This window comes from Podarcis raffonei, chromosome 9 (genome assembly GCF_027172205.1).
Source record: "Podarcis raffonei isolate rPodRaf1 chromosome 9, rPodRaf1.pri, whole genome shotgun sequence".
Taxonomy (NCBI): domain Eukaryota; kingdom Metazoa; phylum Chordata; class Lepidosauria; order Squamata; family Lacertidae; genus Podarcis; species Podarcis raffonei.
In genome coordinates, this window is record NC_070610.1 from 8,057,387 (window position 1) to 8,076,342 (window position 18,956).

Consider the following 18,956-nt stretch of genomic DNA (forward strand, 5'->3'; position numbering starts at 1 on the left):
ATGTGACTTTCGGCAATTCACTCAAAAATGGTGCCCAACAGTGGCAAATGCTCCCCTGAAAGGTTTGGCGATTCAAGCAGAAGGCTTTTTATCACAGGACAAGAAATCAGACCTCGAGAACTTAACCTGCAGAAAAATAGTTTTTTGAAAACATCTCTAAGCCCCGGGGTCACAATTTCAGAAAAAATCTGACTTTCGGCAATTCACTCAAAAATGATGCCCAGAGGTTGCAAATGCTCCCCTGAAAGGTTTGGCGATTGAAGCAGAAGGCTTTTTATCACAGGACAAGAAATCAGACCTCGACAACTTAACCGGTGGAAATATATTTTTTTGAAAAAATCCCAAAGCCCCGGGGTCACAAATTCAGAAAAAATCTGACTTTCGGCAATTCACTCAAAAATGGTGCCCAACGGTGGCAAATGCACCCCTGAAAGGTTTGGCGATTGAAACAGAAGGCTTTTTATTACAGGAGTAGAAATCAGACCTCGAGAAATTAATCGGCAGAAAAATAGTTTTTTGAAAAAATCCCTAAGCCCCGGGGTCACAATTTCAGAAAAAATCTGACTTTCGGCAATTCACTCAAAAATGATGCCCAGAGGTTGCAAATGCTCCCCTGAAAGGTTTGGCGGTCGAAACAGAAGGCTTTTTTTCACAGGACTAGTAATCAGACCTCGAGAACTTAACCTGCAGAAAAATAGTTATTTGAAAACATCTCTAAGCCCCGGGGTCACAATTTCAGAAATAATCTGACTTTCGGCAATTCACTCAAAAATGGTGCCCAGAGGTTTCAAATGCTCCCCTGAAAGGTTTGGCGGTCGAAACAGAAGGCTTTTTTTCACAGGACTAGAAATCAGACCTCGACAACTTAACAGGTGGAAAAATATTTTTTTGAAAAAATCCCTAAGCCCCGCGGTCACAATTTCAGAAAAAATCTGACTTTCGGCAATTCACTCAAAAATGGTGCCCAGCGGTTGCAAATGCTCCCCTGAAAGGTTTGGCGGTCGAAACAGAATGCTTTTTTTCACAGGACTAGAAATCAGACCTCGACAACTTAACCGGTGGAAAAATATTTTTTTGAAAAAATCCCTAAGCCCCGTGGTCACAATTTCAGAAAAAATGTGACTTTCGGCAATTCACTCAAAAATGGTGCCCAACAGTGGCAAATGCTCCCCTGAAAGGTTTGGCGATTGAAGCAGAAGGCTTTTTATCACAGGACAAGAAATCAGACCTCGAGAACTTAACCTGCAGAAAAATAGTTTTTTGAAAACATCTCTAAGCCCCGGGGTCACAATTTCAGAAAAAATCTGACTTTCGGCAATTCACTCAAAAATTGTGCCCAGCGGTTTTAAATGCTCCCCTGAAAGGTTTGGCGGTCGAAACAGAAGGCTTTTTTTCTCAAGACTAGAAATCACACCTCGACAACTTAACCGGCACAAGAAGATTTTTTTCAAGAAATCCCTAAGCCCCGGGGTCACAATTTCAGAAAAAATCTGACTTTCGGCAATTCACTCAAAAATGGTGCCCAGCGGTTACAAATGCTCCCCTGAAAGGTTTGGCGGTCGAAACAGAAGGCTTTTTTTCACAATACTAGAAATCAGACCTCGACAACTTAAGCGGTGGAAAAATATTTTTTTGAAAAAATCCCTAAGCCCCGGGGTCACAAATTCAGAAAAAATCTGACTTTCGGCAATTCACTCAAAAATGGGGCCCAGAGGTTGCAAATGCTCCCCTGAAAGGTTTGGCGGTCGAAACAGAAGGCTTTTTTTCACAAGACTAGAAATCAGACCTCGACAACTTAAGCGGTGGAAAAATATTTTTTAGAAAAAATCCCTAAGCCCCGCGGTCACAAATTCAGAAAAAATCTGACTTTCGGCAATTCACTCAAAAATGGTGCCCAGCGGTTACAATTGCTCCCCTGAAAGGTTTGGTGGTCGAAACAGAAGGCTTTTTTTCACAAGACTAGAAATCAGACCTCGACAACTTAACCAGTGGAAATATATTTTTTTTGAAAAAATCCCTAAGCCCCGGGGTCACAATTTCAGAAAAAATGTGACTTTCAGCAATTCACTCAAAAATGGTGCCCAACAGTGGCAAATGCTCCCATGAAAGGTATGGCGATTCAAGCAGAAGGCTTTTTATCACAGGACAAGAAATGAGACCTCGAGAACTTAACCTGCAGAAAAATAGTTATTTGAAAACATCTCTAAGCCCCAGGGTCACAATTTCAGAAATAATCTGACTTTCGGCAATTCACTCAAAAATGGTGCCCAGAGGTTTCAAATGCTCCCCTGAAAGGTTTGGCGGTCGAAACAGAAGGCTTTTTTTCACAGGACTAGAAATCAGACCTTGACAACTTAACAGGTGGAAAAATATTTTTTTGAAAAAATCCCTAAGCCCCGCGGTCACAAATTCAGAAAAAATCTGACTTTCGGCAATTCACTCAAAAATGGTGCCCAGCGGTTGCAAATGCTCCCCTGAAAGGTTTGGCGGTCGAAACAGAATGCTTTTTTTCACAGGACTAGAAATCAGACCTCGACAACTTAACCGGTGGAAAAATATTTTTTTGAAAAAATCCCTAAGCCCCGTGGTCACAATTTCAGAAAAAATGTGACTTTCAGCAATTCACTCAAAAATGGTGCCCAACAGTGGCAAATGCTCCCCTGAAAGGTTTGGCGATTGAAGCAGAAGGCTTTTTATCACAGGACAAGAAATCAGACCTCGAGAACTTAACCTGCAGAAAAATAGTTTTTTGAAAACATCTCTAAGCCCCGGGGTCACAATTTCATAAAAAATCTGACTTTCGGCAATTCACTCAAAAATGGTGCCAAAAGGTTCCAAATTCTCCCCTGAAAGGTTTGGCGGTCGAAACAGATGGCTTTTTATCACAGGAAAAGAAAGCAGCCCTCGACAACTTAACCGGAAAAAAAAAATTTTTTGAAAAAATCCCTAAGCCCCGGGGTCACAATTTCAGAAAAAATGTGACTTTCGGCAATTCACTCAAAAATGGTGCCCAACAGTGGCAAATGCAGCCCTGAAAGGTTTGGCGATTGAAACAGAAGGCTTTTTATCATAGGAGTAGAAATCAGACCTCGAGAAATTAACCGGCAGAAAAATAGTTTTTTGAAAAAATCCCTAAGCCCCGGGGTCACAATTTCATAAAAAATCTGACTTTCGGCAATTCACTCAAAAATGCTGCCCAGCGGTTGCAAATGCTCCCCTGAAAGGTTTGGCGGTCGAAACAGAAGGCTTTTTTTCACAAGACTAGAAATCAGACCTCGACAACTTAACCGGCAGAAAAATAGTTTTTTGAAAAAATCTCTAAGCCCCGGGGTCACAATTTCAGAAAAAATCTGACTTTAGGCAATTCAATCAAAAATGGTGCCCAGGGGTTACAAATGCTCCCCTGAAAGATTTGGCTGTCGAAACAGAAGGCTTTTTTTCACAGGACTAGAAATCAGACCTCGACAACTTAACAGGCGGAAAAATAGTTTTTAGAAAAAATCCCTAAGCCCCGCGGTCACAATTTCATAAAAAAATGTGACTTTTTGCAATTCACTCAAAAATGCTGCCCAGCGGTTGCAAATGCTCCCCTGAAAGGTTTGGCTGTCGAAACAGAAGGCTTTTTTTCACAGGACTAGAAATCAGACCTTGAGAAATTAACCAGAAGAAAAATATTTTTTTGAAAAAATCCCTTAGCCCCGGGGGTCACAATTTCATAAAAAGTCTGACTTTCGGCAATTCATTCAAAAATGGTGCCAAACAGTTCCAAATGATCCCCTGAAAGGTTTGGCGGTTGAAACAGAAGGCTTTTTATCATAGTAAAAGAAATCAGCCCTCAACAACTTAACCGGCAGAAAAAAATTTTTTTGAAAAAATCCTAAGCCCCGGGGTCACAATTTCATAAAAAATCTGACTTTTCGCAATTCACTCAAAAATTGTGCCAGACGGTTGCAAATGATCCTCTGAAAGGTTTGGGAATGGAAATAGAAGAAATCAGCCCTCGACAACTTAACCGTCAGAAAAAGATTTTTTTGAAAAAATCCTAAGCCCCGGGGTCACAATTTCATAAAAAACCTGACTTTCGGCAATTCACTCAAAAATGGTGCCAAACGGTTTCAAATGATCCCCTGAAAGGTTTGGCGGTTGAAACAGAAGACTTTTTATCACAGGAAAAGAAATCAGCCCTCAACTACTTAACCGGCAGAAAAATATTTTTTTGAAAAAATCCTAAGACCCGGGGTCACAATTTCATAAAAAACCTGACTTTTGGCAATTTACTCAAAAATGGTGCCAGACGGTTGCAAATGATCCTCTGAAAGGTTTGGGAATGGAAATAGAAGAAATCAGCCCTCGACAACTTAACCGGCAGAAAAAGATTTTTTTAAAAAAATCCTAAGCCCCAGGGTCACAATTTCATAAAACATCTGACTTTCGGCAATTCACTCAAAAATTGTGCCAAAAGGTTCCAAATTCTCCAATGAAATGTTTGGCGCTCGAAACAGATGGCTTTTTATCACAGGACACGAAATCAGCCCTCAACAACTTAACCGGCAGAAAAAGATTTTTTTGAAAAAATCCCTTAGCCCCGGGGTCACAATTTCATAAAAAGTCTGACTTTCGGCAAATCACTCAAAAATGGTTCCAGACGGTTGCAAATGATCCTCTGAAAGGTTTGGGAATGGAAATAGAAGAAATCAGCCCTCGACAACTTAACCGGCAGAAAAAGATTTTTTTGGAAAAATCCTAAGCCCCGGGGGTCACAATTTCATAAAAAATCTGACTTTTGGCAATTCACTCAAAAATGGTGCCAAAAGGTTCCAAATTCTCCGCTGAAAGGTTTGGCGCTCGAAACAGATGGCTTTTTATCACAGGACACGAAATCAGCCCACGACAACTTAACTGGCAGAAAAAGATTTTTTTGAAAAAATCCCTTAGCCCCGGGGGTCACAATTTCATAAAAAGTCTGACTTTCGGCAATTCATTCAAAAATGGTGCCAAACGGTTCCAAATGATCCCCTGAAAGGTTTGGCGGTTGAAACAGAAGGCTTTTTATCACAGTAAAAGAAATCAGCCCTCAACAACTTAACCGGCAGAAAAAGATTTTTTTGAAAAAATCCTAAGCCCCGGGGTCACAATTTCATAAAAAATCTGACTTTTCGCAATTCACTCAAAAATTGTGCCAGACGGTTGCAAATGATCCTCTGAAAGGTTTGGGAATGGAAATAGAAGAAATCAGCCCTCGACAACTTAACCGGCAGAAAAAGATTTTTTTGGAAAAATCCTAAGCCCCGGGGGTCACAATTTCACAAAAAATCTGACTTTTGGCAATTCACTCAAAAATGGTGCCAAAAGGTTCCAAATTCTCCGCTGAAAGTTTTGGCACTCGAAACAGATGGCTTTTTATCACAGGACATGAAATCAGCCCACGACAACTTAACTGGCAGAAAAAGATTTTTTTGAAAAAATCCCTTAGCCCCGGGGGTCACAATTTCATAAAAAGTCTGACTTTCGGCAATTCATTCAAAAATGGTGCCAAACGGTTCCAAATGATCCCCTGAAAGGTTTGGCGGTTGAAACAGAAGGCTTTTTATCACAGTAAAAGAAATCAGCCCTCAACAACTTAACCGGCAGAAAAAAATTTTTTTGAAAAAATCCTAAGCCCCGGGGTCACAATTTCATAAAAAATCTGACTTTTCGCAATTCACTCAAAAATTGTGCCAGACGGTTGCAAATGATCCTCTGAAAGGTTTGGGAATGGAAATAGAAGAAATCAGCCCTCGACAACTTAACCGTCAGAAAAAGATTTTTTTGAAAAAATCCTAAGCCCCGGGGTCACAATTTCATAAAAAACCTGACTTTCGGCAATTCACTCAAAAATGGTGCCAAACGGTTTCAAATGATCCCCTGAAAGGTTTGGCGGTTGAAACAGAAGACTTTATATCACAGGAAAAGAAATCAGCCCTCAACTACTTAACCGGCAGAAAAATATTTTTTTGAAAAAATCCTGAGACCCGAGGTCACAATTTCATAAAAAACCTGACTTTTGGCCATTCACTCAAAAATGGTGCCAGACGGTTGCAAATGATCCTCTGAAAGGTTTGGGAATGGAAATAGAAGAAATCAGCCCTCGACAACTTAACCGGCAGAAAAAGATTTTTTTAAAAAAATCCTAAGCCCCGGGGTCACAATTTCATAAAAAATCTAACTTTTGGCAATTCACTCAAAAATGGTGCCAAAAGGTTCCAAATTCTCCCCTGAAAGGTTTGGCGGTTGAAACAGAAGGCTTTTTATCACAGTAAAAGAAATCAGCCCTCAACAACTTAACCGGCAGAAAAATTTTTTATTAAAAAAATCCTAAGCCCCGGGGTCACAATTTCATAAAAAATCTGACTTTCGGCAAATCACTCAAAAATGGTTCCAGACGGTTGCAAATGATCCTCTGAACGGTTTGGGAATGGAAATAGAAGAAATCAGCCCTCGACAACTTAACCGGCAGAAAAAGATATTTTTGGAAAAATCCTAAGCCCCGGGGGTCACAATTTCATAAAAAATCTGACTTTTGGCAATTCACTCAAAAATTGTGCCAAAAGATTCCAAATTCTCCCCTGAAAGGTTTGGCGGTCGAAACAGAGGGCTTTTTATCACAGGACACGAAATCAGCCCTCAACAACTTAACCGGCAGAAAAAGATTTTTTTGAAAAAATCCCTTAGCCCCGGGGTCACAATTTAATAAAAAGTCTGACTTTCGGCAATTCATTCAAAAATGGTGCCAAACGGTTCCAAATGATCCCCTGAAAGGTTTGGCGGTTGAAACAGAAGGCTTTTTATCACAGTAAAAGAAATCAGCCCTCAACAACTTAACCGGCAGAAAAAGATTTTTTTGAAAAAATCCTAAGCCCCGGGGTCACAATTTCATAAAAAATCTGACTTTTGGCAATTCACTCAAAAATTGTGCCAAAAGATTCCAAATTCTCCCCTGAAAGGTTTGGCGGTCGAAACAGATGGCTTTTTATCACAGGACACGAAATCAGCCCTCAACAACTTAACTGGCAGAAAAAGATTTTTTTGAAAAAATCCCTTAGCCCCGGGGTCACAATTTCATAAAAAGTCTGACTTTTGGCAATTCATTCAAAAATGGTGCCAAACGGTTCCAAATGATCCCCTGAAAGGTTTGGCGGTTGAAACAGAAGGCTTTTTATCACAGTAAAAGAAATCAGCCCTCAACAACTTAACCGGCAGAAAAAGATTTTTTTGAAAAAATCCTAAGCCCCGGGGTCACAATTTCATAAAAAATCTGACTTTCGGCAAATCACTCAAAAATGGTTCCAGACGGTTGCAAATGATCCTCTGAAAGGTTTGGGAATGGAAATAGAAGTAATCAGCCCTCGACAACTTAACCGGCAGAAAAAGATATTTTTGGAAAAATCCTAAGCCCCGGGGGTCACAATTTCATAAAAAATCTGACTTTTGGCAATTCACTCAAAAATTGTGCCAAAAGGTTCCAAATTCTCCCCTGAAAGGTTTGGCGGTCGAAACAGATGGCTTTTTATCACAGGACACGAAATCAGCCCTCAACAACTTAACCGGCAGAAAATTTTTTTTTGAAAAAATCCTAAGCCCCGGGGTCACAATTTCATAAAAAATCTGACTTTTCGCAATTCACTCAAAAATTGTGCCAGACGGTTGCAAATGATCCTCTGAAAGGTTTGGGAATGGAAATAGAAGAAATCAGCCCTCGACAACTTAACCGGCAGAAAAAGATTTTTTTGGAAAAATCCTAAGCCCCGGGGGTCACAATTTCACAAAAAATCTGACTTTTGGCAATTCACTCAAAAATGGTGCCAAAAGGTTCCAAATTCTCCGCTGAAAGTTTTGGCACTCGAAACAGATGGCTTTTTATCACAGGACATGAAATCAGCCCACGACAACTTAACTGGCAGAAAAAGATTTTTTTGAAAAAATCCCTTAGCCCCGGGGGTCACAATTTCATAAAAAGTCTGACTTTCGGCAATTCATTCAAAAATGGTGCCAAACGGTTCCAAATGATCCCCTGAAAGGTTTGGCGGTTGAAACAGAAGACTTTTTATCACAGTAAAAGAAATCAGCCCTCAACAACTTAACCGGCAGAAAAAGATTTTTTTGAAAAAATCCTAAGCCCCGGGGTCACAATTTCATAAAAAATCTGACTTCCGGCAATTCACTCAAAAATGGTGCCAATGGGTTCCAAATTCTCCCCTGAAAGGTTTGGGAATGGAAATAGAAGAAATCAGCCCTCGACAACTTAACCGGCAGAAAAAGATATTTTTGGAAAAATCCTAAGCCCCGGGGTCACAATTTCATAAAAAACCTGACTTTCGGCAATTCACTCAAAAATGGTGCCAAACGGTTTCAAATGATCCCCTGAAAGGTTTGGCGGTTGAAACAGAAGACTTTATATCACAGGAAAAGAAATCAGCCCTCAACTACTTAACCGGCAGAAAAATATTTTTTTGAAAAAATCCTGAGACCCGAGGTCACAATTTCATAAAAAACCTGACTTTTGGCAATTCACTCAAAAATGGTGCCAGACGGTTGCAAATGATCCTCTGAAAGGTTTGGGAATGGAAATAGAAGAAATCAGCCCTCGACAACTTAACCGGCAGAAAAAGATTTTTTTAAAAAAATCCTAAGCCCCGGGGTCACAATTTCATAAAAAATCTAACTTTTGGCAATTCACTCAAAAATGGTGCCAAAAGGTTCCAAATTCTCCCCTGAAAGGTTTGGCGGTTGAAACAGAAGGCTTTTTATCACAGTAAAAGAAATCAGCCCTCAACAACTTAACCGGCAGAAAAAAATTTTATTAAAAAAATCCTAAGCCCCGGGGTCACAATTTCATAAAAAATCTGACTTTCGGCAAATCACTCAAAAATGGTTCCAGACGGTTGCAAATGATCCTCTGAACGGTTTGGGAATGGAAATAGAAGAAATCAGCCCTCGACAACTTAACCGGCAGAAAAAGATTTTTTTGGAAAAATCCTAAGCCCCGGGGGTCACAATTTCATAAAAAATCTGACTTTTGGCAATTCACTCAAAAATTGTGCCAAAAGATTCCAAATTCTCCCCTGAAAGGTTTGGCGGTCGAAACAGAGGGCTTTTTATCACAGGACACGAAATCAGCCCTCAACAACTTAACCGGCAGAAAAAGATTTTTTTGAAAAAATCCTAAGCCCCGGGGTCACAATTTCATAAAAAGTCTGACTTTTGGCAATTCATTCAAAAATGGTGCCAAACGGTTCCAAATGATCCCCTGAAAGGTTTGGCGGTTGAAACAGAAGGCTTTTTATCACAGTAAAAGAAATCAGCCCTCAACAACTTAACCGGCAGAAAAAGATTTTTTTGAAAAAATCCTAAGCCCCGGGGTCACAATTTCATAAAAAATCTGACTTTCGGCAAATCACTCAAAAATGGTTCCAGACGGTTGCAAATGATCCTCTGAAAGGTTTGGGAATGGAAATAGAAGTAATCAGCCCTCGACAACTTAACCGGCAGAAAAAGATATTTTTGGAAAAATCCTAAGCCCCGGGGGTCACAATTTCATAAAAAATCTGACTTTTGGCAATTCACTCAAAAATTGTGCCAAAAGGTTCCAAATTCTCCCCTGAAAGGTTTGGCGGTCGAAACAGATGGCTTTTTATCACAGGACACGAAATCAGCCCTCAACAACTTAACCGGCAGAAAATTTTTTTTTGAAAAAATCCTAAGCCCCGGGGTCACAATTTCATAAAAAATCTGACTTTTCGCAATTCACTCAAAAATTGTGCCAGACGGTTGCAAATGATCCTCTGAAAGGTTTGGGAATGGAAATAGAAGAAATCAGCCCTCGACAACTTAACCGGCAGAAAAAGATTTTTTTGGAAAAATCCTAAGCCCCGGGGGTCACAATTTCACAAAAAATCTGACTTTTGGCAATTCACTCAAAAATGGTGCCAAAAGGTTCCAAATTCTCCGCTGAAAGTTTTGGCACTCGAAACAGATGGCTTTTTATCACAGGACATGAAATCAGCCCACGACAACTTAACTGGCAGAAAAAGATTTTTTTGAAAAAATCCCTTAGCCCCGGGGGTCACAATTTCATAAAAAGTCTGACTTTCGGCAATTCATTCAAAAATGGTGCCAAACGGTTCCAAATGATCCCCTGAAAGGTTTGGCGGTTGAAACAGAAGGCTTTTTATCACAGTAAAAGAAATCAGCCCTCAACAACTTAACCGGCAGAAAAAAATTTTTTTGAAAAAATCCTAAGCCCCGGGGTCACAATTTCATAAAAAATCTGACTTTTCGCAATTCACTCAAAAATTGTGCCAGACGGTTGCAAATGATCCTCTGAAAGGTTTGGGAATGGAAATAGAAGAAATCAGCCCTCGACAACTTAACCGTCAGAAAAAGATTTTTTTGAAAAAATCCTAAGCCCCGGGGTCACAATTTCATAAAAAACCTGACTTTCGGCAATTCACTCAAAAATGGTGCCAAACGGTTTCAAATGATCCCCTGAAAGGTTTGGCGGTTGAAACAGAAGACTTTATATCACAGGAAAAGAAATCAGCCCTCAACTACTTAACCGGCAGAAAAATATTTTTTTGAAAAAATCCTGAGACCCGAGGTCACAATTTCATAAAAAACCTGACTTTTGGCAATTCACTCAAAAATGGTGCCAGACGGTTGCAAATGATCCTCTGAAAGGTTTGGGAATGGAAATAGAAGAAATCAGCCCTCGACAACTTAACCGGCAGAAAAAGATTTTTTTAAAAAAATCCTAAGCCCCGGGGTCACAATTTCATAAAAAATCTAACTTTTGGCAATTCACTCAAAAATGGTGCCAAAAGGTTCCAAATTCTCCCCTGAAAGGTTTGGTGGTTGAAACAGAAGGCTTTTTATCACAGTAAAAGAAATCAGCCCTCAACAACTTAACCGGCAGAAAAAATTTTTATTAAAAAAATCCTAAGCCCCGGGGTCACAATTTCATAAAAAATCTGACTTTCGGCAAATCACTCAAAAATGGTTCCAGACGGTTGCAAATGATCCTCTGAACGGTTTGGGAATGGAAATAGAAGAAATCAGCCCTCGACAACTTAACCGGCAGAAAAAGATTTTTTTGGAAAAATCCTAAGCCCCGGGGGTCACAATTTCATAAAAAATCTGACTTTTGGCAATTCACTCAAAAATTGTGCCAAAAGATTCCAAATTCTCCCCTGAAAGGTTTGGCGGTCGAAACAGAGGGCTTTTTATCACAGGACACGAAATCAGCCCTCAACAACTTAACCGGCAGAAAAAGATTTTTTTGAAAAAATCCCTTAGCCCCGGGGTCACAATTTAATAAAAAGTCTGACTTTCGGCAATTCATTCAAAAATGGTGCCAAACGGTTCCAAATGATCCCCTTAAAGGTTTGGCGGTTGAAACAGAAGGCTTTTTATCACAGTAAAAGAAATCAGCCCTCAACAACTTAACCGGCAGAAAAAGATTTTTTTGAAAAAATCCTAAGCCCCGGGGTCACAATTTCATAAAAAATCTGACTTTTGGCAATTCACTCAAAAATTGTGCCAAAAGATTCCAAATTCTCCCCTGAAAGGTTTGGCGGTCGAAACAGATGGCTTTTTATCACAGGACACGAAATCAGCCCTCAACAACTTAACTGGCAGAAAAAGATTTTTTTGAAAAAATCCCTTAGCCCCGGGGTCACAATTTCATAAAAAGTCTGACTTTTGGCAATTCATTCAAAAATGGTGCCAAACGGTTCCAAATGATCCCCTGAAAGGTTTGGCGGTTGAAACAGAAGGCTTTTTATCACAGTAAAAGAAATCAGCCCTCAACAACTTAACCGGCAGAAAAAGATTTTTTTGAAAAAATCCTAAGCCCCGGGGTCACAATTTCATAAAAAATCTGACTTTCGGCAAATCACTCAAAAATGGTTCCAGACGGTTGCAAATGATCCTCTGAAAGGTTTGGGAATGGAAATAGAAGTAATCAGCCCTCGACAACTTAACCGGCAGAAAAAGATATTTTTGGAAAAATCCTAAGCCCCGGGGGTCACAATTTCATAAAAAATCTGACTTTTGGCAATTCACTCAAAAATTGTGCCAAAAGGTTCCAAATTCTCCCCTGAAAGGTTTGGCGGTCGAAACAGATGGCTTTTTATCACAGGACACGAAATCAGCCCTCGACAACTTAACCGGCAGAAAAAGATTTTTTTGAAAAAATCCTAAGCCCCGGGGTCACAATTTCATAAAAAATCTGACTTTCGGCAATTCACTCAAAAATGGTTCCAGACAGTTGTAAATGATCCTCTGAAAGGTTTGGGAATGGAAATAGAAGAAATCAGCCCTCGACAACTTAACCGGCAGAAAAAGATTTTTTTGAAAAAATCCTAAGCCCCGGGGTCACAATTTCATAAAAAATCTGACTTTTGGCAATTCACTCAAAAATGGTGCCAAAAGGTTCCAAATTCTCCCCTGAAAGGTTTGGCACTCGAAACAGATGGCTTTTTATCACAGGACACGAAATCAGCCCACGACAACTTAACTGGCAGAAAAAGATTTTTTTGAAAAAATACCTTAGCCCTGGGGGTCACAATTTCATAAAAAGTCTGACTTTCGGCAATTCATTCAAAAATGGTGCCAAACGGTTCCAAATGATCCCCTGAAAGGTTTGGCGGTTGAAACAGAAGGCTTTTTATCACAGGACACGAAATCAGCCCTCAACAACTTAACCGGCAGAAAATTTTTTTTTGAAAAAATCCTAAGCCCCGGGGTCACAATTTCATAAAAAATCTGACTTTTCGCAATTCACTCAAAAATTGTGCCAGACGGTTGCAAATGATCCTCTGAAAGGTTTGGCAATGGAAATAGAAGAAATCAGCCCTCGACAACTTAACCGTCAGAAAAAGATTTTTTTGAAAAAATCCCTTAGCCCCGGGGGTCACAATTTCATAAAAAACCTGACTTTCGGCAATTCACTCAAAAATGGTGCCAAACGGTTTCAAATGATCCCCTGAAAGGTTTGGCGGTTGAAACAGAAGACTTTTTATCACAGGAAAAGAAATCAGCCCTCAACAACTTAACCGGCAGAAAAAGATTTTTTTGAAAAAATCCTAAGACCCGGGGTCACAATTTCATAAAAAACCTGACTTTTGGCAATTCACTCAAAAATGGTGCCAGACGGTTGCAAATGATCCTCTGAAAGGTTTGGGAATGGAAATAGAAGAAATCAGACCTCGACAACTTAACCGGCAGAAAAAGATTTTTTAAAAAAAATCCTAAGCCCCAGGGTCACAATTTCATAAAACATCTGACTTTCGGCAATTCACTCAAAAATGGTGCCAAAAGGTTCCAAATTCTCCAATGAAATGTTTGGCGCTCGAAACAGATGGCTTTTTATCACAGGACACGAAATCAGCCCTCAACAACTTAACTGGCAGAAAAAGATTTTTTTGAAAAAATCCCTTAGCCCCGGGGTCACAATTTCATAAAAAGTCTGACTTTTGGCAATTCACTCAAAAATTGTGCCAAAAGGTTCCAAATTCTCCCCTGAAAGGTTTGGCGGTCGAAACAGATGGCTTTTTATCACAGGACACGAAATCAGCCCTCGACAACTTAACCGGCAGAAAAAGATTTTTTTGAAAAAATCCTAAGCCCCGGGGTCACAATTTCATAAAAAATCTGACTTTCGGCAATTCACTCAAAAATGGTTCCAGACAGTTGTAAATGATCCTCTGAAAGGTTTGGGAATGGAAATAGAAGAAATCAGCCCTCGACAACTTAACCGGCAGAAAAAGATTTTTTTGAAAAAATCCTAAGCCCCGGGGTCACAATTTCATAAAAAATCTGACTTTTGGCAATTCACTCAAAAATGGTGCCAAAAGGTTCCAAATTCTCCCCTGAAAGGTTTGGCACTCGAAACAGATGGCTTTTTATCACAGGACACGAAATCAGCCCACGACAACTTAACTGGCAGAAAAAGATTTTTTTGAAAAAATACCTTAGCCCTGGGGGTCACAATTTCATAAAAAGTCTGACTTTCGGCAATTCATTCAAAAATGGTGCCAAACGGTTCCAAATGATCCCCTGAAAGGTTTGGCGGTTGAAACAGAAGGCTTTTTATCACAGGACACGAAATCAGCCCTCAACAACTTAACCGGCAGAAAATTTTTTTTTGAAAAAATCCTAAGCCCCGGGGTCACAATTTCATAAAAAATCTGACTTTTCGCAATTCACTCAAAAATTGTGCCAGACGGTTGCAAATGATCCTCTGAAAGGTTTGGCAATGGAAATAGAAGAAATCAGCCCTCGACAACTTAACCGTCAGAAAAAGATTTTTTTGAAAAAATCCCTTAGCCCCGGGGGTCACAATTTCATAAAAAACCTGACTTTCGGCAATTCACTCAAAAATGGTGCCAAACGGTTTCAAATGATCCCCTGAAAGGTTTGGCGGTTGAAACAGAAGACTTTTTATCACAGGAAAAGAAATCAGCCCTCAACTACTTAACCGGCAGAAAAATATTTTTTTGAAAAAATCCTGAGACCCGAGGTCACAATTTCATAAAAAACCTGACTTTTGGCAATTCACTCAAAAATGGTGCCAGACGGTTGCAAATGATCCTCTGAAAGGTTTGGGAATGGAAATAGAAGAAATCAGCCCTCGACAACTTAACCGGCAGAAAAAGATTTTTTTAAAAAAATCCTAAGCCCCGGGGTCACAATTTCATAAAAAATCTAACTTTTGGCAATTCACTCAAAAATGGTGCCAAAAGGTTCCAAATTCTCCCGTGAAAGGTTTGGCGGTTGAAACAGAAGGCTTTTTATCACAGTAAAAGAAATCAGCCCTCAACAACTTAACCGGCAGAAAAAATTTTTATTAAAAAAATCCTAAGCCCCGGGGTCACAATTTCATAAAAAATCTGACTTTCGGCAAATCACTCAAAAATGGTTCCAGACGGTTGCAAATGATCCTCTGAACGGTTTGGGAATGGAAATAGAAGAAATCAGCCCTCGACAACTTAACCGGCAGAAAAAGATTTTTTTGGAAAAATCCTAAGCCCCGGGGGTCACAATTTCATAAAAAATCTGACTTTTGGCAATTCACTCAAAAATTGTGCCAAAAGATTCCAAATTCTCCCCTGAAAGGTTTGGCGGTCGAAACAGAGGGCTTTTTATCACAGGACACGAAATCAGCCCTCAACAACTTAACCGGCAGAAAAAGATTTTTTTGAAAAAATCCCTTAGCCCCGGGGTCACAATTTAATAAAAAGTCTGACTTTCGGCAATTCATTCAAAAATGGTGCCAAACGGTTCCAAATGATCCCCTGAAAGGTTTGGCGGTTGAAACAGAAGGCTTTTTATCACAGTAAAAGAAATCAGCCCTCAACAACTTAACCGGCAGAAAAAGATTTTTTTGAAAAAATCCTAAGCCCCGGGGTCACAATTTCATAAAAAATCTGACTTTTGGCAATTCACTCAAAAATTGTGCCAAAAGATTCCAAATTCTCCCCTGAAAGGTTTGGCGGTCGAAACAGATGGCTTTTTATCACAGGACACGAAATCAGCCCTCAACAACTTAACTGGCAGAAAAAGATTTTTTTGAAAAAATCCCTTAGCCCCGGGGTCACAATTTCATAAAAAGTCTGACTTTTGGCAATTCACTCAAAAATGGTGCCAGACGGTTGCAAATGATCCTCTGAAAGGTTTGGGAATGGAAATAGAAGAAATCAGACCTCGACAACTTAACCGGCAGAAAAAGATTTTTTAAAAAAAATCCTAAGCCCCAGGGTCACAATTTCATAAAACATCTGACTTTCGGCAATTCACTCAAAAATGGTGCCAAAAGGTTCCAAATTCTCCAATGAAATGTTTGGCGCTCGAAACAGATGGCTTTTTATCACAGGACACGAAATCAGCCCTCAACAACTTAACCGGCAGAAAAAGATTTTTTTGAAAAAATCCCTTAGCCCCGGGGTCACAATTTAATAAAAAGTCTGACTTTCGGCAATTCATTCAAAAATGGTGCCAAATGGTTCCAAATGATCCCCTGAAAGGTTTGGCGGTTGAAACAGAAGACTTTTTATCACAGTAAAAGAAATCAGCCCTCAACAACTTACACGGCAGAAAAAGATTTTTTTAAAAAAATCCTAAGCCCCGGGGTCACAATTTCATAAAAAATCTGACTTTTGGCAATTCACTCAAAAATGGTGCCAAAAGGTTCCAAATTCTCCCCTGAAAGGTTTGGCGCTCGAAACAGATGGCTTTTTATCACAGGACACGAAATCAGCCCACGACAACTTAACTGGCAGAAAAAGATTTTTTTTGAAAAAATCCCTTAGCCCCGGGGGTCACAATTTCATAAAAAGTCTGACTTTCGGCAATTCATTCAAAAATGGTGCCAAACGGTTCCAAATGATCCCCTGAAAGGTTTGGCGATTGAAACAAAAGGCTTTTTATCACAGTAAAAGAAATCAGCCCTCAACAACTTAACCGGCAGAAAAAGATTTTTTTGAAAAAATCCTAAGCCCCGGGGTCACAATTTCATAAAAAATCTGACTTTCGGCAAATCACTCAAAAATGGTTCCAGACGGTTGCAAATGATCCTCTGAAAGGTTTGGGAATGGAAATAGAAGAAATCAGCCCTCGACAACTTAACCGGCAGAAAAAGATATTTTTGGAAAAATCCTAAGCCCCGGGGGTCACAATTTCATAAAAAATCTGACTTTTGGCAATTCACTCAAAAATTGTGCCAAAAGGTTCCAAATTCTCCCCTGAAAGGTTTGGCGGTCGAAACAGATGGCTTTTTATCACAGGACACGAAATCAGCCCTCGACAACTTAACCGGCAGAAAAAGATTTTTTTGAAAAAATCCTAAGCCCCGGGGTCACAATTTCATAAAAAATCTGACTTTCGGCAATTCACTCAAAAATGGTTCCAGACAGTTGTAAATGATCCTCTGAAAGGTTTGGGAATGGAAATAGAAGAAATCAGCCGTCAACAACTTAACCGGCAGAAAAAGATTTTTTTGAAAAAATCCTAAGCCCCGGGGTCTCAATTTCATAAAAAATCTGACTTTTGGCAATTCACTCAAAAATGGTGCCAAAAGGTTCCAAATTCTCCCCTGAAAGGTTTGGCGCTCTAAACAGATGGCTTTTTATCACAGGACACGAAATCAGCCCACGACAACTTAACTGGCAGAAAAAGATTTTTTTGAAAAAATCCCTTAGCCCTGGGGGTCACAATTTCATAAAAAGTCTGACTTTCGGCAATTCATTCAAAAATGGTGCCAAACGGTTCCAAATGATCCCCTGAAAGGTTTGGCGGTTGAAACAGAAGGCTTTTTATCACAGGACACGAAATCAGCCCTCAACAACTTAACCGGCATAAAATTTTTTTTTTGAAAAAATCCTAAGCCCCGGGGTCACAATTTCATAAAAAATCTGACTTTTCGCAATTCACTCAAAAATTGTGCCAGACGGTTGCAAATGATCCTCTGAAAGGTTTGGCAATGGAAATAGAAGAAATCAGCCCTCGACAACTTAACCGTCAGAAAAATATTTTTTTGAAAAAATCCCTTAGCCCCGGGGGTCACAATTTCATAAAAAACCTGACTTTCGGCAATTCACTCAAAAATGGTGCCAAACGGTTTCAAATGATCCCCTGAAAGGTTTGGCGGTTGAAACAGAAGACTTTTTATCACAGTAAAAGAAATCAGCCCTCAACTACTTAACCGGCAGAAAAATATTTTTTTGAAAAAATCCTAAGCCCCGGGGTCACAATTTCATAAAAAACCTGACTTTCGGCAATTCACTCAAAAATGGTGCCAAACGGTTTCAAATGATCCCCTGAAAGGTTTGGCGGTTGAAACAGAAGACTTTTTATCACAGGAAAAGAAATCAGCCCTCAACTACTTAACCGGCAGAAAAATATTTTTTTGAAAAAATCCTAAGACCCGGGGTTACAATTTCATAAAAAACCTGACTTTTGGCAATTCACTCAAAAATGGTGCCAGACGGTTGCAAATGATCCTCTGAAAGGTTTGGGAATGGAAATAGAAGAAATCAGCCCTCGACAACTTAACCAGCAGAAAAAGATTTTTTTAAAAAAATCCTAAGCCCCGGGGTCACAATTTCATAAAAAATCTGACTTTTGGCAATTCACTCAAAAATTGTGCCAAAAGGTTCCAAATTCTCCCCTGAAAGGTTTGGCGCTCGAAACAGATGGCTTTTTATCACAGGACACGAAATCAGCCCACGACAACTTAACTGGCAGAAAAACATTTTTTTTGAAAAAATCCCTTAGCCCCGGGGGTCACAATTTCATAAAAAGTCTGACTTTCGGCAATTCATTCAAAAATGGTGCCAAACGGTTCCAAATGATCCCCTGAAAGGTTTGGCGGTTGAAACAGAAGGCTTTTTATCACAGTAAAAGAAATCAGCCCTCAACAACTTAACCGGCAGAAAAAGATTTTTTTGAAAAAATCCTAAGCCCCGGGGTCACAATTTCATAAAAAATCTGACTTTCGGCAAGTCACTCAAAAATGGTTCCAGACGGTTGCAAATGATCCTCTGAAAGGTTTGGGAATGGAAATAGAAGAAATCAGCCCTCGACAACTTAACCGGCAGAAAAAGATTTTTTTGGAAAAATCCTAATCCCCGGGGTCACAATTTCATAAAAAATCTGACTTTTGGCAATTCACTCAAAAATAGTGCCAAAAGGTTCCAAATTCACCCCTGAAAGGTTTGGCGCTCGAAACAGATGGCTTTTTATCACAGGACACGAAATCAGCCCACGACAACTTAACTGGCAGAAAAATATTTTTTTGAAAAAATCCCTTAGCCCCGGGGTCACAATTTCATAAAAAGTCTGACTTTCGGCAATTCATTCAAAAATGGTGCCAAACGGTTCCAAATGATCCCCTGAAAGGTTTGGCGGTTGAAACAGAAGAC